The following is a 20,679-nucleotide window of genomic DNA, read 5'->3' as shown; positions in this document are numbered from 1 at the left end:
GGTTGGGGACTCACAGGGAGCTCAGGGCAGATTTGCAATGAGGAAAGAGGCGCCTCCAAAGGCAGGTTGAGCAGCTTGGCAGGGCCAGGCTGTGGTTTGGCTGGTGGAGCCAAGCAATGCTGCTGCTAGCACGGCCTGACCCCAAAAAGCAAAGGCAAAACAGCCCTACGTCCATCTCTGTTTTGGCAGTCCTGTCACGGCCTCCCATCCCTGGGGGTTAGAGGGCAAAAAGGCTTATTTTGTGCAGATAGTGCCTATCTTCACTAGAAATCAAAGCCTAGATAAACTTTCCAAGAGCTTCTGCTCCAATTTGGAGCTGAGCCCTGCAGTGGGAAATGCAGTGCCCTACATGGACTGATAAGCAACTCAGTAAAATTGATTCCTGGGGTAAGTTATGGGCATCAGAAGAAAGTGATTTGTTTAGATATCCACAGCATTCCCCATCTCTTCTGGCCAACCGCTAAAGCAGGTACACAGATAAATGAGAAGAAAACACTCGTCACTGCACCGGCTTCGGGGAAGAAACAGATAAGGCCGATAAGGCTGCAAGTGAAACTCTCCTCCAGGCTGATGCAAATACACACTTGGGGCAAAGGCTGCTCAGCTACAGCGAAAATGCTGCCTTGGTTGTTTGCAACAACATCACCTCCAGGCACAAACAGGACAATAACCCCCTGTCTCCATGAAAAGCTGCTTGTCCGGAGATCCAGCAGCAAAACAGGCGAGGCAGAGAGCTGGGAGGAGACAGAGATGTCCAGAGTCCTCCCCGAAGGGTGAGGAGCCCGGAGGATGCATCTGCAGGCACGAGCCGAGCTCTCCAGCCCTGGGGAAGGAGGCACCCCCCGGCTGGCTCTGGGTAGGAATGCTGTTAGCTTACAAAACACGGGGGCAGGGGACACAGGGGCACCAGAAGATGGGACAACAGCCCACCCAACCTCCCCGTGCCTTTAGAGAGGCTCTCAAACCATCTCCCTCGTCTTTAAACAGAGATTCATGCAGTCCTATGAGCCCTACTACAAGAACTGATGGAGGTTTTCTGCCAAATTGCTGTGACCATTTTTTTTCCCCCCTCAATTTCTTTTACATCCCAACAATTCTTTCCTTGTATTTATTTCTACTCAGCTTTCTACCTCTGGGACCCGAGCAAGCCATCGAACCTGGCTTAAAAATGCCACAGAAGAATTCAAGCCTTGACATGGCCAAAGTATTGGTTTCCAGTGAAACAAAACAAAAGGCTAAGATGAAGTAACCATTTCGGCAGCTCATACATAGGCGTTGCCAATGGAGACTGAGGAGAGATAAGACAACACCACCCCTCCAGGTCTCACAGAGGAAACGCCCAAATCCAAGCCCAATTTTCCAGCAGTGTTCCCCACCCTGACTCCAGCTGAAATGGTGGATAAGCCACATTTAAAAAGATGCTTTAAAAAAGGGGGACAGAAAAAGTCAGGCTTCCCAGCGGGGCGGCAGGAAGGCATTTCCTCCCTGGGCAGGTTTTGTTTCCAGGCTGTGGGACATCTGCAGCTTTCCAGCCCCGAGGAAGGGACTAAGCAGGCCTCAGGCCTGACCCAGGCTAGCAGCGAGAACTCAACAGCACTCTGTGTTTGTTTTTAGTCAAAAAATATGTATTTCTTTGGATCATAATCTTCACCGGCAACCCCCAGGCCTACCAGGCTGCCTGACGCCAATTACTTCAAGGGTAGAAGCTGATGGGAAGGGAGCGGCAGGGCTGGAGGAGAGCAGAGCCCCAGGTCCTGCGCTGACCCAAACCAGCGCTGGCAGCAGCTCAGAGACCAAGGCAGAGCCTTCCCCAGGCCTCCCTCACACAGCAGCTCTATGAACACAAAGAAAATCAGTGCAATGGGAGAAAAATACGAGACTGACCACAAAAAAATGACCAGCAGGTGTAGGAAAGAGGCAGCTCTAAAGTAAGTGAATTTATACCTGCATATTAATGAATGCTGAACCTTAAAAAGCCTAATGAGACACTTGTTTTAATTAAAAGGAGGGGTCACTTAGCAGCTCCCCCACCAGCTCCTCCATCCCAGGGTCGCCCACGCTGGGCACAAACACTGAGGAATGCGGCTCCAGCTCACCCGCTGGCGTAACATGTTTGCTTTGCGACTTGTCGGACTCCTGCATCGGTTGTACGGCTGTACTTTGGTCCAAGAACATTTCACCCAAATGTATTAACCTAGCACTACATCCACCAGAGTAAACATTTTATTTTCCGAGAGGAACGCACACGCCACTTTGTTAAATTGACCAAGGGACGTATCGGCTTTGTTTGTATTCAGCCTTTTTCGGCAAATTCCCAGGGCAGATGATGCCAGTTTTGCAGAAATTGCAGGGATCGTGCTGGCCCCCGGGGCTTGGCCGTGTGAGGAGGGGGCTGGCAGGGCTGCCATGGGGAGGCTGGAGCCCCCCAGCCCTACCAGGCTCCGGCCATGGCTGGCAGGGGCAGACAGCCCAGGCTGCCAGCATGCTTCAGTTCTTGGGAACAAAGAAATCCAAGCACGTGTGTACTCACCTGTACAGTTACGGGGCACTGGGAAATAGCCCCTACCCCACCACAGCCTTCCCCAGGGCAGGGGGTTGCTGCCGGTGGGCACAGGGGCAGTGCTGCCTTCAGGGTGCGCAGCCCAGGGACTGCAGTAGGGCTGCAGGGAGACCTGTGTCTCGCCACACCATGCTGTCCATCTGACAGCTCCTTCCCTGCCCAAACCAGCCCCGTGTGGTGAAGGAAATCAGTCCTCGAGAGCCAGGCTGCTCCCTCTGGCACTGATCCCTGCCAGCCAAAGCCATGGGGTGGGCACAGCACGGCCCCATCCTGCACCAAGCAGCACAAAGTCCCTTCACACGAGGCCGGGTGCCCAGCCGGCCGGGACAGGCAGCAGCACGACCAGAGGGCAGGCTGCCTTGGGTCACTTAGCGCCGACGCTGCATGAAGGAGAGCGGGATTTGTTTGTGCTGCCGGATGGCTTGTTTGTGTTAAAAGTACATCTCGTTTCAGAGACGGCGTTTCAGGTAACCGCTGCAGGGAGGCTGGGCATTAATGGTGCAAGGAGCCCCCCCAGGGATGCACAAGCATGCTGACAGGACTTACGTGACCATTACCCCTCCCAGCTGCAGTCCTGGTCACGGGCACACTCTTGGTGCTGTTAGCCTAAACCTCCCCCAGGAGGCTGAGCTGCCCCAGCACAGGCTCTGAGCACCAAGGCTCAGATTCCCGTGGTTCAGCTAATGCTACCACTAGGCGACAGTGCTTCGCTCACGCCTTGGAGCCCTCTACTGCCATCAATGTTTAACCCCGGTAACCTTGACTGACCTCCCCTCTGGATACCTGCCAAGGGGCTCAGGGTGAGCCTGAGCAAACTTCACCTCTGATGGCAAGGTAAAGCTGGCAGTGTCGGTGCTCATTCCAGCCAGGGACACCCCTGTGGTCCATCTAACAACCAAGATAAAGCTTTCTGGCTCCACTAGGACTGCTAGTTCCAGTTTATCACATATTGTTTGGTTGTTAACATAATATGCTACTTATCTCTTAATATATAAATGGTAAGAGCAGCACGAAATAACTCCAGTCTCTCTGCTCACCTCCTGCCTCAAAAGGACAAAGCAGCCATAAGTTTCTGTGCACTACAAACCCGCCAGGACTCAGCCCTGGTGCTGTGGTGCTGGGTGTGCTCCTGGGGATCCCACAGCCAAGCTGCCAGCAGCAGGACCAAGCCTGGCTGGCAAACAGCAGTCATGTAAGTGCCCCAATCACAGCACTGGAGAGGTATTTGGACAGCTCACACACAAAGCCAGTGGGTACACTTATTAAATAAAATGCCCTTTTTGTTTCTGCAGACAACTTTTCCAGTGTAGGTGTGAGCTGGTTTCCACAGGAAATTTCTCCAGCAAATCCCCACGCCTCTGTGCAGGGGGAAGACACCAGGACAGCACTGCTGGATGAGCTTTTCCATCTTGCCCACAGCCAGCACCATGGGAGCCCGCAAGTCACAGCCGGGCAGCCCTTTAAAACTTTCCAGGCATGTGCAGGGCCATGGGCATGGCTCCTGGTGGAGACTGCAGGGCCTCAGCCCCATGGAGCAGTGTCCCCTGCTCCACAGCTCAGACACCTAGGCACAGACACCGGCAGCCTGACCCAGGCAGGAGCAGGGCCACGGTGAGGCAGAGCCACCCCTGCGGACTCACCCAGCTTCCCCTACAGCTCCCCCTCACACGTGGTTACAGGTTCAGCTCCTGCAGGTGCTTCTGCAGGTGTTTGCTGCAAGACAGCTCGTGTGGAGGCCTGGGCAGCTGGGCTGAGCCTCAGCAGTTCCACTGCGCCTTCTGCAAACCGGGATGGGGGGAGCTGCCCCTACCCTCTGCCGCAGGGGACCAGGCTGGCCCCGGGGTGCCAGGAGAAGCCACCCAGCCCAGCAAAGAAGGGACCTCTGCACACACACAGGATCACAGCGCCCAGAGATGTGGTAACTTCAGAGGACCACACCAGCTGGGCGAGACTTCAGCCTGCAGCTAACCACCACCATCAGGCTCCTGCAGCCACCAGCCTCCTGACACCATGACCAGGGCCCACCCCCAGCACCCACCAATTACCTTCTGTGGTAGCACAACCACGGCACCCAGGAAAAGCCCTCAGCAACAGCAGCAGCCCCAGCCCAGCTCCTTCTGACAGAGCCTCCCCCCTCCAGGCGTGGCTCATCAGCACTAACAAGGCTCCCCCAGCCTGCTCCCACCCAGCCCAGCTGCAGAAAATGGGGAAGAAGAGGGAAGATGGGGATGGAAAGTGCCAGCCCTTCTCTTGGGATTCAGTTGGGGGGGGGCTTAAGCGGCCACAGGACGCACTGTCCCGTGCTTCCAAGTCCTGCTCTGCTCATTTTGGACATCCTGGTTCTCACCGAGCCCTCCCACAGGTGTCCCTGTGTGTGCTCGCCACCCCGCAGTCATCCCTGCTCAGGGAAAAAGCGAAGCCCCCAGCTCGCCCTGCTGCAGGCCAAAGGCCGAGCACCCTTCCCACAGGACAGCCCGGCCGCCCACGGGCTCCTTTGCTCGCCACCTCGTGGTGGCAGCGGGCAGCCCGGCACGGCCCGTGGCCACACAGCCCCACGGCCTGCGTCCCACAGGTGCACGGGGTGCTGCGACCCACCTGGCAGTGTCTCACGTCCCCTGTCCTTGTCCCGCAGCAAGCATGACAAAATGGTGGTGACATGGGTGGATTTACACTCCTGGAACCACAACAGCCCCTCAGTGATGGAGGAGGGACAGCCAGGCCTGGGTTGCGGTGCGGTGGTTTTGTAGCCACCCCAGTGTTTGCAGCCCCAGGGCTGATGCCCTACCCTCCTAGCAGCGTTTTTGGGGAGGCCTGGTGCTGGCCCTGCAGCCCACACAGCCCCTGGGCTGGTGGCTGGGCCCAGCAAGCTCTGTGGGGCCGGGCCCTGCACCACCGCTGTGCACACACTCCAACCACAGGCTCAGCGGAGTGGTTTTCATTAGACCTACAAAGCAAAATTAGCCCCAGAAAGAGCCGATGCCTGGCTCTCTTCCAGGCCAAAGCAGCAGCTTCTGCATCATGCCCCCGCGGGCAGGATCCTGCAGGCCCTGCCCCAGCCCCTCCGCCAGCATCCCTCACCTTCCTGCCCCGCAGCACCCCCAGTCCCCACCACACTCCCCCTTTTTCTGTTCTTCCCCTCTCATTTGGGATAAACGGCACAAAAGGAGCCGTTCTGCTCGCCGCCCCCTCCCCAGCCTCCTCCTCCCCCTGTCTGGCAGGTCTGTGTTATTATTAAGACACTTGAGATTATGGTTGTCTGAAAGTTGAAGAATGACAGCAAAGAACCAGATGCTGTACACTGATAAATTACAAGGGCATTATGCAGAGGCAGCTGTACCATATAAAAGCCTAGTTTTTATACCCTGCCATGATTTTCCATGTGGCATCGTATGGTTCCAGCATCTGGGCGTCACCGTCAATGTCTCCCGTATATTTTGCTGAGCACTGTCATTATGATAATGAAGAAATTGCAGCAGACGTTAATTGCAGTTCCCGCTGGCTATTGCAAGAATTCGAAGGCACGGCAGCGGGGCTGGCGGGGCCTCTTTCATCTCACAGGGGTTTTTTTCACTCTTTTGGCACCAGAAGGGGGCTCTGGATGGCTCCGGGTGCTGTGATACTCCCAGCATCGGGGCTGGCTGGAGCTGGTGGGCACACTGAGATGGAGCTGGCAGGTCTCTGTCCCTGTCCCACTGCAGAGGTTCGTGAAGTTGCTTCTCCCACTTGGCTTTCTCGTTTGTGGGATGAGCAGAACACAGCCGTGAACTGCAGGAGGTTCCCCTTTCCCCTTCTCGGTCTGAGGCTAACTGCATGCAGAGCTGCTAATTTTCAGCCATTGCTATAGGATGTCTGCAAACTGTGTGTCCAGAAATGCTGGAGGAAGCAGCAGCGTGTTGCCTCCTGACCATCTCCCCATGACATCAACAGGGGCTTTAGCAGGAGCATTTGCTGCTTTGATGAGCAATTTCCTTTATACCCATGGAAATCCCGCAGCCCTACCAGCCCCACCTGCCTGCTGGTGCTTGCCAAGGGCGAGGAGACCCGAGCTGCCTCCGGGCTGTGCTTAGGAACAGGACGACTGCTCACACTGTGCAGGCTCTCAGGCCTAGCGCTTGCCGTAACCACACCACAGGTGGCACTGGCAGCACATCTGAGGGCAGCTACCCGGCTCCACACGGGCTGTAAGAGCTGAGCCTCTGCTTTGCCCCAGGGGGACAGGACCCTGGGGACATTTGCAGGCTCCAGCCCCAGAGAGGAGCCCCCCATCTGTGACTCTGATACTCGTTTATTCCCAGGAGGATCGAGGAGGGGAATTTCAAGGTCTCAAGCTCCCTCTCACGCAGGCAGTTCCCTCTGCCACTCCAAAATAATCGATTCCTCTTGAGACTTTGGATGCGTGACCACCACCAGCGAGGACACGGAGGGAGCCAGCACCTCCAGCAACCTTCTTCCACCGCAGCCAGGGCCAGGAACGTTCTCCTGCTCCAGATCCTGCTCCAGGAGCAGCCCCACTCTCAGCAGCATCTGACAGCTGCCTCTGGGTGAAGGTTTCGGGTGTGGGTCCCGGTGAGGGTGGCCACCTGGGTGATGCATAAAGACTCTGGAATTTGCCGCTGGCGTTTCCTTGCTCTGTTAGGAGCCAGGTGAGGATGGGCAGAATTGCTGTCCCCTGAGTCACCCCCTGATAACCGTTTTTAATCATGAAGTCTCAAAGATGAAACATTCCTGCTTTTCCTTGCTCTTTAGCCCAGCGGGAGAGGGGCTGGTGCCACAGGCGTGACTCAGGGCAGAAGCAGGGCGCTCAGGCTCTCTGCCAGGCGCGGGGCTGGCGCTGGCAGCACAGCCTCTGGGAACCGGCCTCGTTGGTGCTGGCTCGTGGGGACACCCAGGGCAAGTAAAACAGCACATCGGGCAAAAGGGGCAGCTGCAGGAAGCCCCTGGTGAGCCGGGATGGGGAGGCAGCTCCCAGCCGTGGGCAGCCCCTGATCCCTGTGACTGCCCCGAAACCAGGGGATCAGCCAGGACGGCCTCAAACCTCCCCCCAGAACTCCTCTAAAATTTGTACAAGCTTCCAAAGCTCGTAAAAGCAGGTACCTCCACTTTTCCCTTCCCGACCCCTGCCAGACACACACATTTCTTTCCAAACGGCTCTGTAAAGCTGCAGGTGGGATCGGAGGCCTGCCAGGGAATTGCTGGTTTGACCAGAAGCACCAAAGCCTGGGAAATCCTCGCTTCTTTCCCTTCTGGATCTGGTCTGAGGAGGTGCTGTGGCAGCGTGTGCCCAACACCGTGCCTCCTGCCAGCACCTGGGGTGGCCCAGGGTTCCTCCAGCACCCCAGGGCATCACGATCAAGCAGCAGAGCTGGTATCCTTGTGTTATGCACCAAGAGCTCATTCCCTTCCTCTGTCTCAGCAGGGTCCATGGCTCCATAAACCAGCACCCTGGGGCCAGAGGAGCTCCACCATGCGGGTCCTGCAGCGCCTCTGCCCGGAGGCGACGCCAATCGCACTGACGCGGCGTTGAATTAAATCTCTCCCTCTGCGAAGGCAGCACTGGCAGTCATAACACTCACCTATTTTTTTCCAATGGGCAGTGGAAACTATGATGAGCAAATGTATACGGCTACAGCTTCAACGGAAAACTGCTCAGGGTGCCTGTGCCTGGTCACCGAGCTGGCCCGCGGAACGGAGTGTGTCGGATTGAACATAAACAACGGGGACGTGCAGGGGCTCAAGCAGGGTGCAAAAAGGAGTTATTTTTCCTCTTCAAGGGGATGTTTCAGCTGCCTGCCAGGCAGAGTGCAGGGAGTGGGTGGGGGTAAGAGGGACCCCGCAGCCCCACAGGGATGCCCCCCTCCTGCACTGCAAGAGAAGCACAGGAGGAGCATCGCCGAGCTCAGCCTAGCAGGGCTTCACTCAGCACGCTCACGAGCATTTAAAATCACATGGAAGCAAAAAATAGAAGCATTGCTAAGACCAAATAGCATTTATGCCAGCTATTGTCAAAACTCCAGCTACCAAAAAAGAAAAAAAAATAAGAAAAGAGAAGCCCACCAGGCTTTAAAATGAGGAGGAGATGGAGGGCTTCACACTGGGGATTTGGGAGCTGCCCCATGAGCTGCCCCCAGGGCTGGTGGGTGAATTAACTCATTGCTCAGGTATGGCTCATTCACAAATATCTGCCGCAGCTGCTGCAGTCCCGCTGGAGCCACAATTAGCAGTGATGCCCCAGCAGCTGTGCCAGGGCACGTCTCCTCCGGGTGACCCAAGGGACTGATTTACGCAGGGTATGAAGGCTGCACGACAGTTAAAAGCCCGGAAAAAAAAATGTTATTGCCTGGCCCTGCCTCTAGCCCATCTCTTCCTCTCTCACTCTTCCTTTTCCCCAGAGAGGAACCATCCCCGGGGCCAGGGGCAGCATCCCGCTGCTCGTGCACCCAGAGCAGTGGCTGCGGGGCTCCCAGTGCTGCCCACACGCCTCTGCCCGCTCCGTGCCCCTGGGGAGCGCACGGCACCCTCACAGCCCAGCACAACTGCATGTGTTATCCATGTGCATGCAGAAAGGTGCCACAGGCAGTCCCAGGTGCCCTGGCACGGCCAGAGCTGCACAGAGCAATGCCCAAAGCAGCAGCAACAGCCCATGCTCTGAGTCCCCGTGTGGGGGGACAGTGAGGGTTTGCCCAGCCACCAGCTCTGCTCAGGGTCCTGCAGTGCCAGGAGCCAGTCCCACTGCCCAAAACGTGGGGCATGTTCTTCCCATGCCCCCCCAGCAGAGACCCCACCACAAAAGTGCCTGCACAGGCCTCATTTTGGCAGATGTCTGCAGCGGAAAGAAAAGGCCTGGGGGACACAGAGGAGATTTTCCTGCAGGGGAAAAAAAAAAAAAAAAGAGGGAGAGGGAGGCTGCCCATCTCAGCTCATCGCTGCCTGGCACCTGTGTCTCAGGGCAGGCGTCCAAGCGCGCCGAGAGCAGGCGCGGTGCCACCGCAGCAGATGGGCACGAAGGCAGGCAGCACCGGGCTCGCGCTCCCGCAGCCGCTCGGGGAGGGGGCGGCTGTTTAGGGCAAATTTCCCAGCTGAGAATGTCAAAACAGCTGCCAGTCTGGAGTTTATACACCTATAATTAAGGGGGTATGTGATTTCTAATCCAGCTCAAATGGAGCTGGATTAATTGGCAAACCTAAAAATAGCATCCGTGACCATGTAAGGCAAGCTTTTGTGTGCGGTTTAAATTAGGAAAGTGGGCTCTGGCTGGTTGGAGTAAGCTGGGAGAGACAGAGGCATCGTTCTGCATCCCGACTGCCTGCGAGGGCCTGATCCTGCTGAGGGACAAGGGGAACCCGCAGTACACAGCTTTGTCCAAATGTACAAGCCTTGTTCCTGCTGCCTGGAGCCCCCAGAAGGACTCGGGGTGGGTGGGCATCAGCCTTACCCGCAGCTACCTCTGTTCCTGGGGGAATAGAAAATGTCTCCCCTTGGAGGTTAGCTCTTGGCTGGGCTCCTCCATACGTGCCTGCAGTTGCTGTGCCCCAGGAGACACCTCAGACCCCCCCCTTCCCACGCAGATCCCATCAGCAGAACAAACTCCGCTGACTTGTGCTCAAACACCGATCCACCCGCAGCCAGACTGCAAGGTTAAATTGCTTTTAATTTTTGTTTAATTATCTGCAGTGGCACAAATAACTAACAGCATCGATTTGAACTTGGCACACAAAGGCAGGTTCCAAATGGCAAAGCATATTATGAGATCGAATTATTAAACGTAGCTAATGAGCAAAATAATGATGTGGTGCCAAGCTATAAAAGGTTAGACTTTAAAGTTGTCACAGTTCATAAGCAAGAAAGATTTAATCACATTCTTAATCAAATATTTATATGATAATGTGTTTTAATCAAAATAATAGCAATTAATTTGGAGAGGAATATATTGTATGCTTCCTATCCTTGCACTATAGAGTGTTTTTTTTTGCGGTGGGGTTGCAGAGCACTTATTTCCTTGCTGAATAATGCATCAGCTCCAGCTGCGAGGTGTCCCAGCTGCCTGTGGCTGGGGACACGCTGTTGGGGCCACAAAGAGCAGGTCAGGCCCTGCGGGTGCCGTTCACCCTGCTCGGAGCCTCGTGCTGCCCCCAGCACCCTTGCTGGGTCCGGATGCGTCCCGGCACAGCACCCGCCTGCCAGCCGGGGCCCCGCGCTCTGCCTTTGAAGCGCTTGCTATTCGCAAGTGATTTAGCTGCTACCTCTTTCCCTCTGAATCCTGCCAAATCTCATAACTCTCCTTGGCAGCTGATGCTATCGCAATGATTTCCAGCTGTGGAAGAAGCAGCTTAAAATGGCTGCTGTGTCGGAGCACCGATCCTCTCCTTCCTGCCATCCTCGTCACGCTGAGTGCCTGCAAAGCCTCTGCCGAGGCACCGTGCGGGAGCACCACGAGGGAATGGAGATGGAGGCTAGACCCGCAGAGACCTGCCAGGGAGAAAGAGAAATCTAAAAGTTTGCCCCAAAACTCCAAAATGAAGCTTGTTCAAAATTTAAAAAAAACAGGGGGGACCATTTCTAACAGGAGCTGCAACAGCCAAGGTGTTATCAGAAAACATCGCCTCTTGAGGAGCGCACCAAAGTCCTTCCAGCACAATTAGTGGAGGGAAGCAGACAAACCATTCAGGTATTTCTTTTAACAGAGCCTCCAAACCATTGCTGCTCACTAGATGCACAGAAAAGATCTTCAAACCATCACGCCAAGCAAAACAGAGCCTATTGAAAGGGAGCATCACTCACCCCAACCCCCGATAAGAATATGCCATTGCTCTGTGCGTAGCTCGGATGAAGCTTTTGAGGAAGATAAATGCTGCAATAGCTGCCAGGGCTGCAGCAACCTCAGCTCCTGCAACCCAGCCTGGCACCAGCAGCAGCCTCACCCCTGCTGCCCTAGAGGTGCCCACAGGCAGGACGTGCCGCTTGGTGCCGGTCCTGGGGCTTGCAAGGCAGCCACGGCCATACCCTTCGCAACAAGGTGTCCGTCACGGCACCAGGGATGGACTGGGGAGTCCATCAGAGACACCGCAGCAGTGTCAAAGCACTGGCCCTGCCTCAGGGCCCTTGGCACACACCTCCGCATATGCACAGCCCAGTATTTTTCTCCTCCTGTGTTCAGCCTCCTGTGCTGGGTGTCTGTATATGCACTTTTCGCTGTCTGCCTTTTTAACACTTCATCAGAAAGCTGGAATTTTTTTTTAAGCACTAAGTTTGCCGTTTCTGTTGGAGTCGAGATGAAAAGCTTTCAGTGAGCCACCTTTGATTGGAATCACTTCTGTTGCCTTTGGTTTGGCCAGATGTTTCCTAATTACTTATCTGTCAAGTATTTTTTTTTTAAACGCACAGACATTTCCTCTAAATGAGAAATAGTGTAAGGTTCTTGTTTAGTGTCTTTGCCTGAGTGAAATAAGCCAGGCTAAGCTTCATCAAGGCTGGATTTTATGCTTGAACATGCAACTCAACATCAAAAGCTTGATCTTTTTTATTATTCAGCACAGCCTTTTTAGACCAACTTCAGCAGGAGCCAAACGGCACATTATAACTTGGGATTTAAAACTTTTATTTTTAAGGCTAGCTCTGAATCATGCAGCTTTCTCCTGAGCCTGAGATAGTTTCGTGTAATAACTCAGGGCCAGAATCTGCCACCATTACTCACGTCAGCGAAGACTTATTTACACGAACAGACTTACTGAGCGAGTACTGCTTGGTGTGAGTAATGGCCACGGAGTCGGGTCTCATCCTTCTCCCATCAGAAAGCAGTCCCACGGATCTGGGCCCACGAGGGCGTCTGTCCCTTACTCGTGCAGTACGGGCTCTGAGGGAGGGAGACAAAGGAGGGAACCTTGAGGAGTAAATCCCCAACCCAACCGATCCCTCCTGGCAGGGATCGTTACCTGTCAGCCACTGGAGACATTTGGCATCGATTCGCTGCCTGGTGCTCTCAGGGATCTTTTACTTCAGGTGAGAGTCCCAGGGACCCAACATCACCGCTCCCTCCAAGAACAGAGGGGAAAGCCACCAGCACTGAGTCCTGGGCATTCTAAAAATGTCACTCTCTTCTTCCCTCTCCACCTGAAGCAAACAAACCCCCCACGTCTATCACAGCAGCCGAGGGGCAGGGGTCACCCCAGGCCCACCGGGCTGTGCTGTGCACCCAGGCTCAGCGGGGCTGGGATGGGAGGGGTGCAGGGGAAAAAAGCTACAGCCATCCTCCAGCCTTCCTGAATCCAAGCACTGCTGCAGATAATAGGCCAGTACACCAGAAGGGGATTGGATCAACCAAAAGTAAAGCCATATAACGATTTTTCAATAGCTTTAGCTGTCTTTGAGGGCGAGTAGCGCTCTTTGATGAAAGCAGTGAGATCAGGCTGGTAAAGCTTTAGGAGTTTAAAGTTATTTGATAGCTGGTTATTTTTCTTCAAAAAGAAGCTGAGTACACCTCTGCCTCTAGCCTTCATCACAGCACCAGAAGTGCTTTGTCAGTGTATTTGTGACAAATTAATTATAGGGATGGAAAATCTCCGTAGAAATGAATATTCAAAAAAAAATTTTTTTTTTTTTTAACGCTGTTGACTTCAGGGAATGCACTTCTCTTTCTAACGCTGTATGTTTTCCTCATTAGCTCTCCCCCTCCCCCAGCTCCTTTCAGAAATTATTAGAAATGGTTTTATTTTCAGCTAGCCTGGGGAATGGCAGTAGCAGTGGAACAAACCCAGTGACGCTGGAGCCTTCCTGCCAAGAAGTGGCCCATCAACAAGCTCTTCAGAGAAACCATCCCAAAATTACCCCACCACTCCCGATTACCAGATACCAGTAAGATGTCAGCATGGGGTTATCTCACAAAACTTTAACATTTAAGGAGTTCTTTTTTGCTGTTTTAAAGCCTTTCTTAGCAGGTAGTGCACTCCCCTCACATACCCTGAGTCTCCTTTACCTAGAGGGCTGCACCAGTATCGAAAGTCAGGGTTGCAGCTGCAACGGTCGCCTCGCTGGTGGTTAGCCTGGGACCTTCCTGCCACCCTGAGCCAAGAACCCACCCCCAAAAACTAGTCAGAGGATTTCTGCTCTGAGTCACGGCCTCCAAAACCTGGTGAGCAATGATGAGAAGGGCAGCAAGCGTTGCTGGGTTTTGGTAGCTGCCACTGGAAACATGCCTGTCTGTGGCACTGGTTTTTCAGTATCTGCATAATATTGCAAGTCTTAAAAAACTCAACTAGGATGAATGTGACTCCCTATTTCTGCTCTTTCTGACCTCAGAACAGCTTCCCAGAAAGAGATATGGTGCTCTTTCTCTTTGCAAAGTCTCTGGAGAAGCAGAGGGCCCTTGTTTATCCCTGGCTCTGATTATTGTTTCTAAACCGCGCATCTTTCAACTTGGGCAGAAGTCGTTTCAACGAGCACATTTCCCATATGTGAATTTCAGTTAGGCCAATGAAAGCAGGAGGCCACAGCTCCCCGTCACCACCCACACCTCTGAGCTATCCTCACCTACATCCCCGTGGTCAGGCTGGTGCTGTCCCCGTCCCAGCATGGCTCAGCCCTGTGTAAATCACTAAGAAATCATCCTGCAGGTCCTGGTGGCTCTTCTGGACGGATTGCTGTGGGGCGATGATAGCAGGCCCAGGAAGATCCCACAAACCCACAGCTCAACAAGGAGCCATGTTCCCTGCTCCACTGCTGCCTCCCCTTCCTCGCCTTCCCCCAGCACCTCAATTAACAAGCTGCCTCGTTAATGTCCTAAACTTAATTAACAAGTTGAATTAATAAGTAGCCCAGGCTGCTTAATTAATAATTAATTACTCCTTGGTTAATAAGGACATCAGGAACTAGTTCATAAGGGAATCATTTCAATAGATTAAGGTGAAACAAGGAGCTAAGGAGCAGGGGGAAGCATTAAGCAGCCACATGGAGCTGGTGCCTGGACCGTGCCCCAAGAGCAGCTCTGGGCAGCTCCCCCTCGAGCTCCTGCCTGCCTCCTCCAACCCCAAATCCAGGTCAGAAACACTCAAAACACACATTTGGTTCTTGAATCTGCCGATGATGCTCTCCAGAGCCCTGTGTTGGTGACAGCTCATGGGGACAGCCCCTCTCTTCCCCGGGAGGTGCCTGTTCCTGCTGGAAGGGAGGAGCAGGGGAAGGTATCTCACCCACGGGCTCTGCAGTAGTGCAGGAGGGTGATATCACATTGTATTTTGTACTTATTCCTCCCCTTTTTATTGCTCACTCAATCTAAAAACATTCTTTCCATGCAACGATCTCTCACTTTCCAGGGAAGGACTGTGAAGGCATCATAGTAATCAAACCTCCTACAGAGAGAAGCTGCAAAGGTCTGCATGAAGAAAGAGAAGAGGGAGACCCCAGGACTGCCAGGCTTCTCATGCATTTGTGCAACTGAGCTCAGTGTCAGGGCAGACACTGAATCCTCTGCAGCATTTCCTGGGTGTCCATCGGCACAGGGACCTGCACCTAACTCTCTGGGGTCAACCACTCGAAACGTGCTGGGACCGTGCGAGAGACCTCCCGAAGCCCCCCCTGTGCTCCGAGCACCAGGCAGGTGTGAGCAGCACTGAGGGTGCTGAGCCCAGGAAGGGATATGATTCTATGAATACCCTTCCCCACAGCACAGCCTGGGCTCAGCTCAGCTGCACCCAGCTCAATATGTTGCCGGCAGTTTGACAACATGCACGATTTGGCATTTTTCAGTAGGAAAGTGTGAAGAACTATGTTGATGTTTTCTTCTCATTTTGATACAGTAAATGTCTTGTTTCTATATTAATATTGATCTCAAGGTGTGTATACATATGTATACACACACTGTATACAAAAATACTCATAATATCATGTAACATTTCAAATTTAGCTAAATAAAAGCAGTTGATTTCTCCTGATGGTATTGGTTTGAAATTTCCCATCCACAAACCACTCTGAAATCCCAAACAAAACAAAAAGTCAGAGTTGTTATTTCCCACACAACAGATGTAACGCAACAATCTCTAGGAAAAAGAATTTTTAGTTTTATTTTTGCTTATGGTGACTTACGTTCACGGAAGGGCTCAAAGAAGATATTGAGCGTAGCAACGAAAACCTTTGCAGAGAGTAATTACTGTTATTTTAATTTATAATTTCGTCATTTCCTACCTGAGTATTTTATCACAGGGAAACAACCATTGTTGTTATGGCCACATTGAGAATTTATATTGGTTTATTCTGAGAAAACAATTAATGGTTGTCTATTTTGTCCCCAAATTTGGTGGATAACCTGCAATAAAACTCAAACTGAAAAATTTGTTACTAATAATCACAAGGAGGAGGGGTATGGGGAGGAAGCTATTTAATGACAAAATGCTACAGACAGAACCTGTAAGCAAAATTGAACTAGAAATTCAGCTTCTTAACAGAAGGATGCAAGGATACTTTCCATAGTGTGGAAATCCAGATCAGTGCCCTCACATCGCTTATTCAGCTCTCTGGTATCTGGTGTGTCTCTAATTTCTCAGAGTGCCATTTAGCTTAGTGTCAGTGGGAAGGAGCTGAAGGCAAGTGCAACTTATCTGGTGACAGAAGGAAACTCTAGTTAACTCAGGATTCTTTTTCTGATATAAATCAGTATTTCTATAGTGTCTCCTCCCTATACAAGGCCAAACGCACATGGTGTCTCATACTTAGCCATATTTTACAGAGGGCGGAAAGGGAGGGCTCAGTGTTTTCTTCAGTCTCCTTTCACCTGCTATCCTCTTCCCCTGCCACAGCACAGACAGTTCAGACCCAGCCCCTGCTCCCCAGCCATAAAGGTTAAAGATAAATCCAGTGATAGCTCTTAGCACCAGTAAGAAAACCAAAGAGTACCGAAGAGTAGTCAGGGGTCTCCAACCTAAGGAGAACTGAGCTTGGAAAGAACTCAACGCTGACTGATTTGTGGTATTTACCAGTTGCTGCATCTGTTGCATGGCATGGATGTTCTCCCTCTGTCATCTGCACAAATCCACTTGAATATCTTCTTTTGATCAAATAGTATGTACAACACTTGGTTGGCATCTGGCTTTGTAATGCAAACAGCAGCAACAATCCAGATGGCCTTACGGGGAGTTTTGACTGTTCTCAGATGGTCCAAAAATCCAGTGGCAATGCTCAAGCAAAAAGATATCTCCCCCTCAAGGCAACTTAACGATATTTTCTATAGCAATTACCATAGTCAGATTTCCCTGTTTCCTAACCACTTGTCCTGAATTTTGCTTTTGTGCAGTCATACAACAATGACTACAGATTTGGGAGGGAGTGGCAGTCAAACAAGGCCCAAGGAGCAGAGTGTGCGCACCACTCCCATCGCTCTGAGCAGCTGGGAATTGCAAACGTAACAAATTCCTGTCCAGTGAAAACCGCATTTACTCATCCAAAACACATGCATGCACGTCACCATTGCTATGAGTGCTAGGGCTTATTTTGGACCACAGTGGGCCACACGGATTCGTATGACTTCTAGATGCCTCATCAGAAGACTGGCCTCACTGTGGGCAAGTGGCTCTGGCCTTGCTGAGACAGAGGCTGATTTTATTTCAGAGAGAAGGCAGAAAGCTTTGCACGTGTCCAGGGGGTAAGAAGTCCTGAACTTCTTGGTTGTTGCTGCCCCACAGGAAGGCCCAGAGCTGCAGCCCCGCCTGGTGTGGTCACACTGCCTCGCGCCAGTTAAACCAGCTTCAAAGCTGGGGACAAAAACAAGTCCCAGCCTTTCTTCTCACCGCTGAGCTCTGTTCCTCACAGCAGGGAATGCCACCTGCTCAGAGCTGCCAGCTCCTCTCCACCAGCTGCATTTTGTGTTACTGAGACCAGGAACTTTTGCTAGTGATTCCCTGGGCCCACAGGTCAGTCTTGCTGAGGCCTGAGGCCCAAGTCCCTGAGGCGTAAGTCCTTCATCCTGCCTTTGGGCCAGACATGGCACGCTTCAGCTAACCTTCACCTCCTCCTCATGCAGCAGGACATGTGTTAGGGTTGATTTTAAACCTTCTTGGTCTTCCCAGGCCTGCCTTGATGCTTCTCCCCCCACACTCCTAGTTTTCATTAAATGTAGGCCAGCAAGGAGAAGAGAGTTCAGTGCATCTGTTCAACACCAACACTGACAAACAGCACGGGGAAGTGTTTCTAACCTGAAATGTATTGGCATATCTAACCAAAAACCACTTGATTTCCCCTGGAAAGCAAAAGCTGTGAAACACCATTACTAGCAGGTTGCCCTTGCCTGTGAAGTAATTGAATCAGGAAATAGGAAATATGAGGCAGGAGAGCTTAGCTGTCATTTTACAAAAACAATTAAATGCATGAAATGTATCTTAATGATATAATTAAGGCAGAATTCTAATCTTCCATTAGTAGTGGCATTAATTATTGCGAGCACATTACAGTCAGTATCACTGGAATGAGGAAACCCTTTGTTATGCAGCTTTATTAAAAAACATCAAAATAAAAGCAGATTATCTGATCTTCAAGAGAAGCTCTACCACAAAATTTCTTTTGAGCAAACCCAGATTATGTTCATCTATTCAGGCTGACAGAAGAGGTCAAAGCGTCAGAGGAAAGCCACTGGAAAGCACTACATGACTGCTAGGGCTGGCCATGGGCTGCCACAGAAGGTGCACAGCAAGCAAGTTGTGTGAAGCAGGGTGGACTCGTACCATCAGAGGCACCATGAGCTGTTGTTGCAAGCTGTATGCTTGCTAGAGATGTATACACCCCACACTCCTGGGGTTCAGCATTTCCAAGGCCCAGACATCAGAGGTCAATCCATGGTTGGGAAGCTGCTGCCTGGAAGCCCCAGCCTCCAAAGGAGCCCCAAACGTTGCTCATGCAGTCACTCCCGGTGCAAGACAAATCCTATAACCTCATATCACATACAAATCTTACATGGGTACCCAAAGGTGTAATTTGGTCCTCGAGCAGCCTCTGAACACAACCGTACCATCCTTTCTTCCTAAGCAGGCTTTTAGCTTCCCTGCCTTCCCCTCAGCATCCACCATCTGCAGAATGCAATAGGTCTGTTTCAGTTTTACAGCTCAGATAAGTTTCCAAGTTTTGCTTCCAGGGTTTCAAGATGGTCGGCTTGGCACAGCATAGACCAGGACTTTGGAAATGAGCTTGGCCACTGTGGGAGGAGCCAGTGATGGGCTGCTAAAGGCCTTTGGATATTCCTCAAAACTGTTTTACGTACTGGGACAAGTGGTGGCATTGCTGATCTCAGGTGTGAAAACACCAAATACACCTTTCCAACCAAAGCAGGAAGCCATCAACAACATTTCCCCTGTGGGTACACTTATTCAGGACTCTAAGCAAACTTCAGCAGGCTTCTGTGTATATATTGATTTTTGTCACAAAATTCAGCTCAACAAACAAAGGTTAGGAAAAATTAACCCTCCCCCACAGACAGCCATGCAACTCCTAGGTGATAACTACCAGAGGACGAGCAAATGCATCAGTTGAGTGATGATGTGGATACCTGCTGAAAGAGGGGGAATTTTCAATTATGCTTGGATGATTTTCTACAAGTACATTTCTCGCTATATGGGGAAAATCAATTAGCAAGAGTCATTTGTTTCTGAATGCAGTGGCTGGAGAGAAACATTAGTTCAGAAACATTAATTTCTGGACAAATGTTTACAATTAAAATGCAATTTTGATTCCACTCAAGTCCTATGCTGCCACCCTGCATCTCCGCCAAGTCTGGAGAATAAAGGAGCGTCTCCAGGACGCACAGACTGGGGTCGCAGTGATGGGGAGTGCTGCTGCCGGTTTGCCACTAGGGCACTGAGCTGCAAAGGACAGAGCTGGGGAACTGGGATATTCCTGGAGCTGAACCTTGATCCTTGAGAGACAAGGAATAACGGGGAAGCTCACACAGCTCTGAAGTACCCAGACTGGGAGAAGAAAGAAGTGGCAACCCTCAACCCAAATGTGCAGGAGCCCTCGACCTTAGCTCCCTGCACATCACAGCCACTTGCCAGCTGCCAGCTCACATGGATCTAAGGTTCAAGAGAGAAATTGGAAGGAAAGAACATTTTTGTTGTGTCCGATTCAAAAAGTAACAGAGTTTAAGCTATTTCTCCAGATTTGCCAGGATCGGCCATGGTCAGGGTGAGGCCCCAGGACAAGCTCACTCAGACATCCCCTCTGCGTGCCCTGGGTTAGAGAGAACCCCAAATCAGAGGACAGCACACACAGATGGCTGCTGGTGGTGGAGGACAATGTGATGCAGTACCCCAGGGGTTAGGATTTGTTTTCCTGTGTAGAACAGGTGGAGAACTTATTTAAAAGCAACCTGTGTCAGATGGCATTTGTGCCATTTGCTCAAGTCCTGTAACTGATCCAGGAGCTGAAGACCAGAGGAAGCCCCACGGGTGGTCAGCACACACAGAAGCAGCTACTCGTGGCTGTGCTTTTACCAGTGCAGGTGGCACTAGAAGCCAGAACAGGAAAGTGAAACCAGTTCGTTTTCCCATAAACCAGAACTTCACGAGAAAAGGCAAAGTCAGTTTTCCAAACTCACATTTGGTTACAGCAATTGCTCACGACTGGTCACATTTGTTCATGACACTGAGACTTCATTTCCGGGCAGAAAACCTCCTAAAGAGTCAGGCATCTTCTGAGAAATCAGGAGAGCTGAGCAAGCTTGAACAGACTGAAGGAGTCAGTCCACTTCCTTAAAGCCTCACTTCATGTCGTGCCTTTTCTATGGCACAAGGAGCCTCGCTTACATTCCTGACACAGCACCTTTGTTCTCTGGTGCAGCTACTCAAACACCACGCTCCCTGCGATGGCAGGGCTTCCTTTGAAGCGCTGCCAGGCTGTAGGCAGTGGGGATCGCATCCTTGTAGGTACACACAGAGCAAACATACTGGGCATGCCTCACTTTCCTCGAGATGTGGTGCACAGAAAGCACCCACCCGCATTGCCTTCAGTAGGTTTTTCTGCAATAAAGGGTTGTTCCCCCGTTGTAGGTTACTCAAGAGATGTAAGTTCTCAGCAGCAAGGTGCAAGTACATCCAGGCACTGTGCAAGTTTGCAGCAATTGTTTATACGAGTAGTTTATTTGAACATTT

The 20,679-nt window shown here is 51.9% G+C and overlaps 1 protein-coding gene and 1 long non-coding RNA gene across 6 annotated transcripts in view; both read right to left on the bottom strand.

The window, feature by feature from the left end:
• Nucleotides 1-7,955, bottom strand: part of LOC308178944 (uncharacterized protein) — an 88,905-nt gene extending 80,950 nt beyond the window's left edge. For all 5 annotated transcript variants that reach the window (XR_013940044.1, XR_013940045.1, XR_013940046.1 and 2 more), the window contains exon 1: nucleotides 4,606-7,955. The gene's annotated coding sequence lies outside the window, so the exon portion shown is untranslated. The remainder of the gene's footprint in view (nucleotides 1-4,605) is intronic.
• A 1,865-nt stretch (nucleotides 7,956-9,820) lies between these two features.
• LOC308178948 lies at nucleotides 9,821-14,289 on the bottom strand. The gene is made up of 3 exons (XR_013940058.1): nucleotides 14,084-14,289; nucleotides 12,286-12,410; nucleotides 9,821-11,026 (listed from the first exon to the last, which is right to left on the bottom strand). It is a non-coding gene; the product is annotated as an uncharacterized lncRNA (long non-coding RNA).
• Nucleotides 14,290-20,679: the final 6,390 nt, after the last annotated feature.

This window comes from Anser brachyrhynchus, assembly GCF_964034855.1.
Source record: "Anser brachyrhynchus genome assembly, chromosome: 16".
Classification (NCBI taxonomy): domain Eukaryota; kingdom Metazoa; phylum Chordata; class Aves; order Anseriformes; family Anatidae; genus Anser; species Anser brachyrhynchus.
This window is presented reverse-complemented; position numbering and strand designations above follow the sequence as displayed.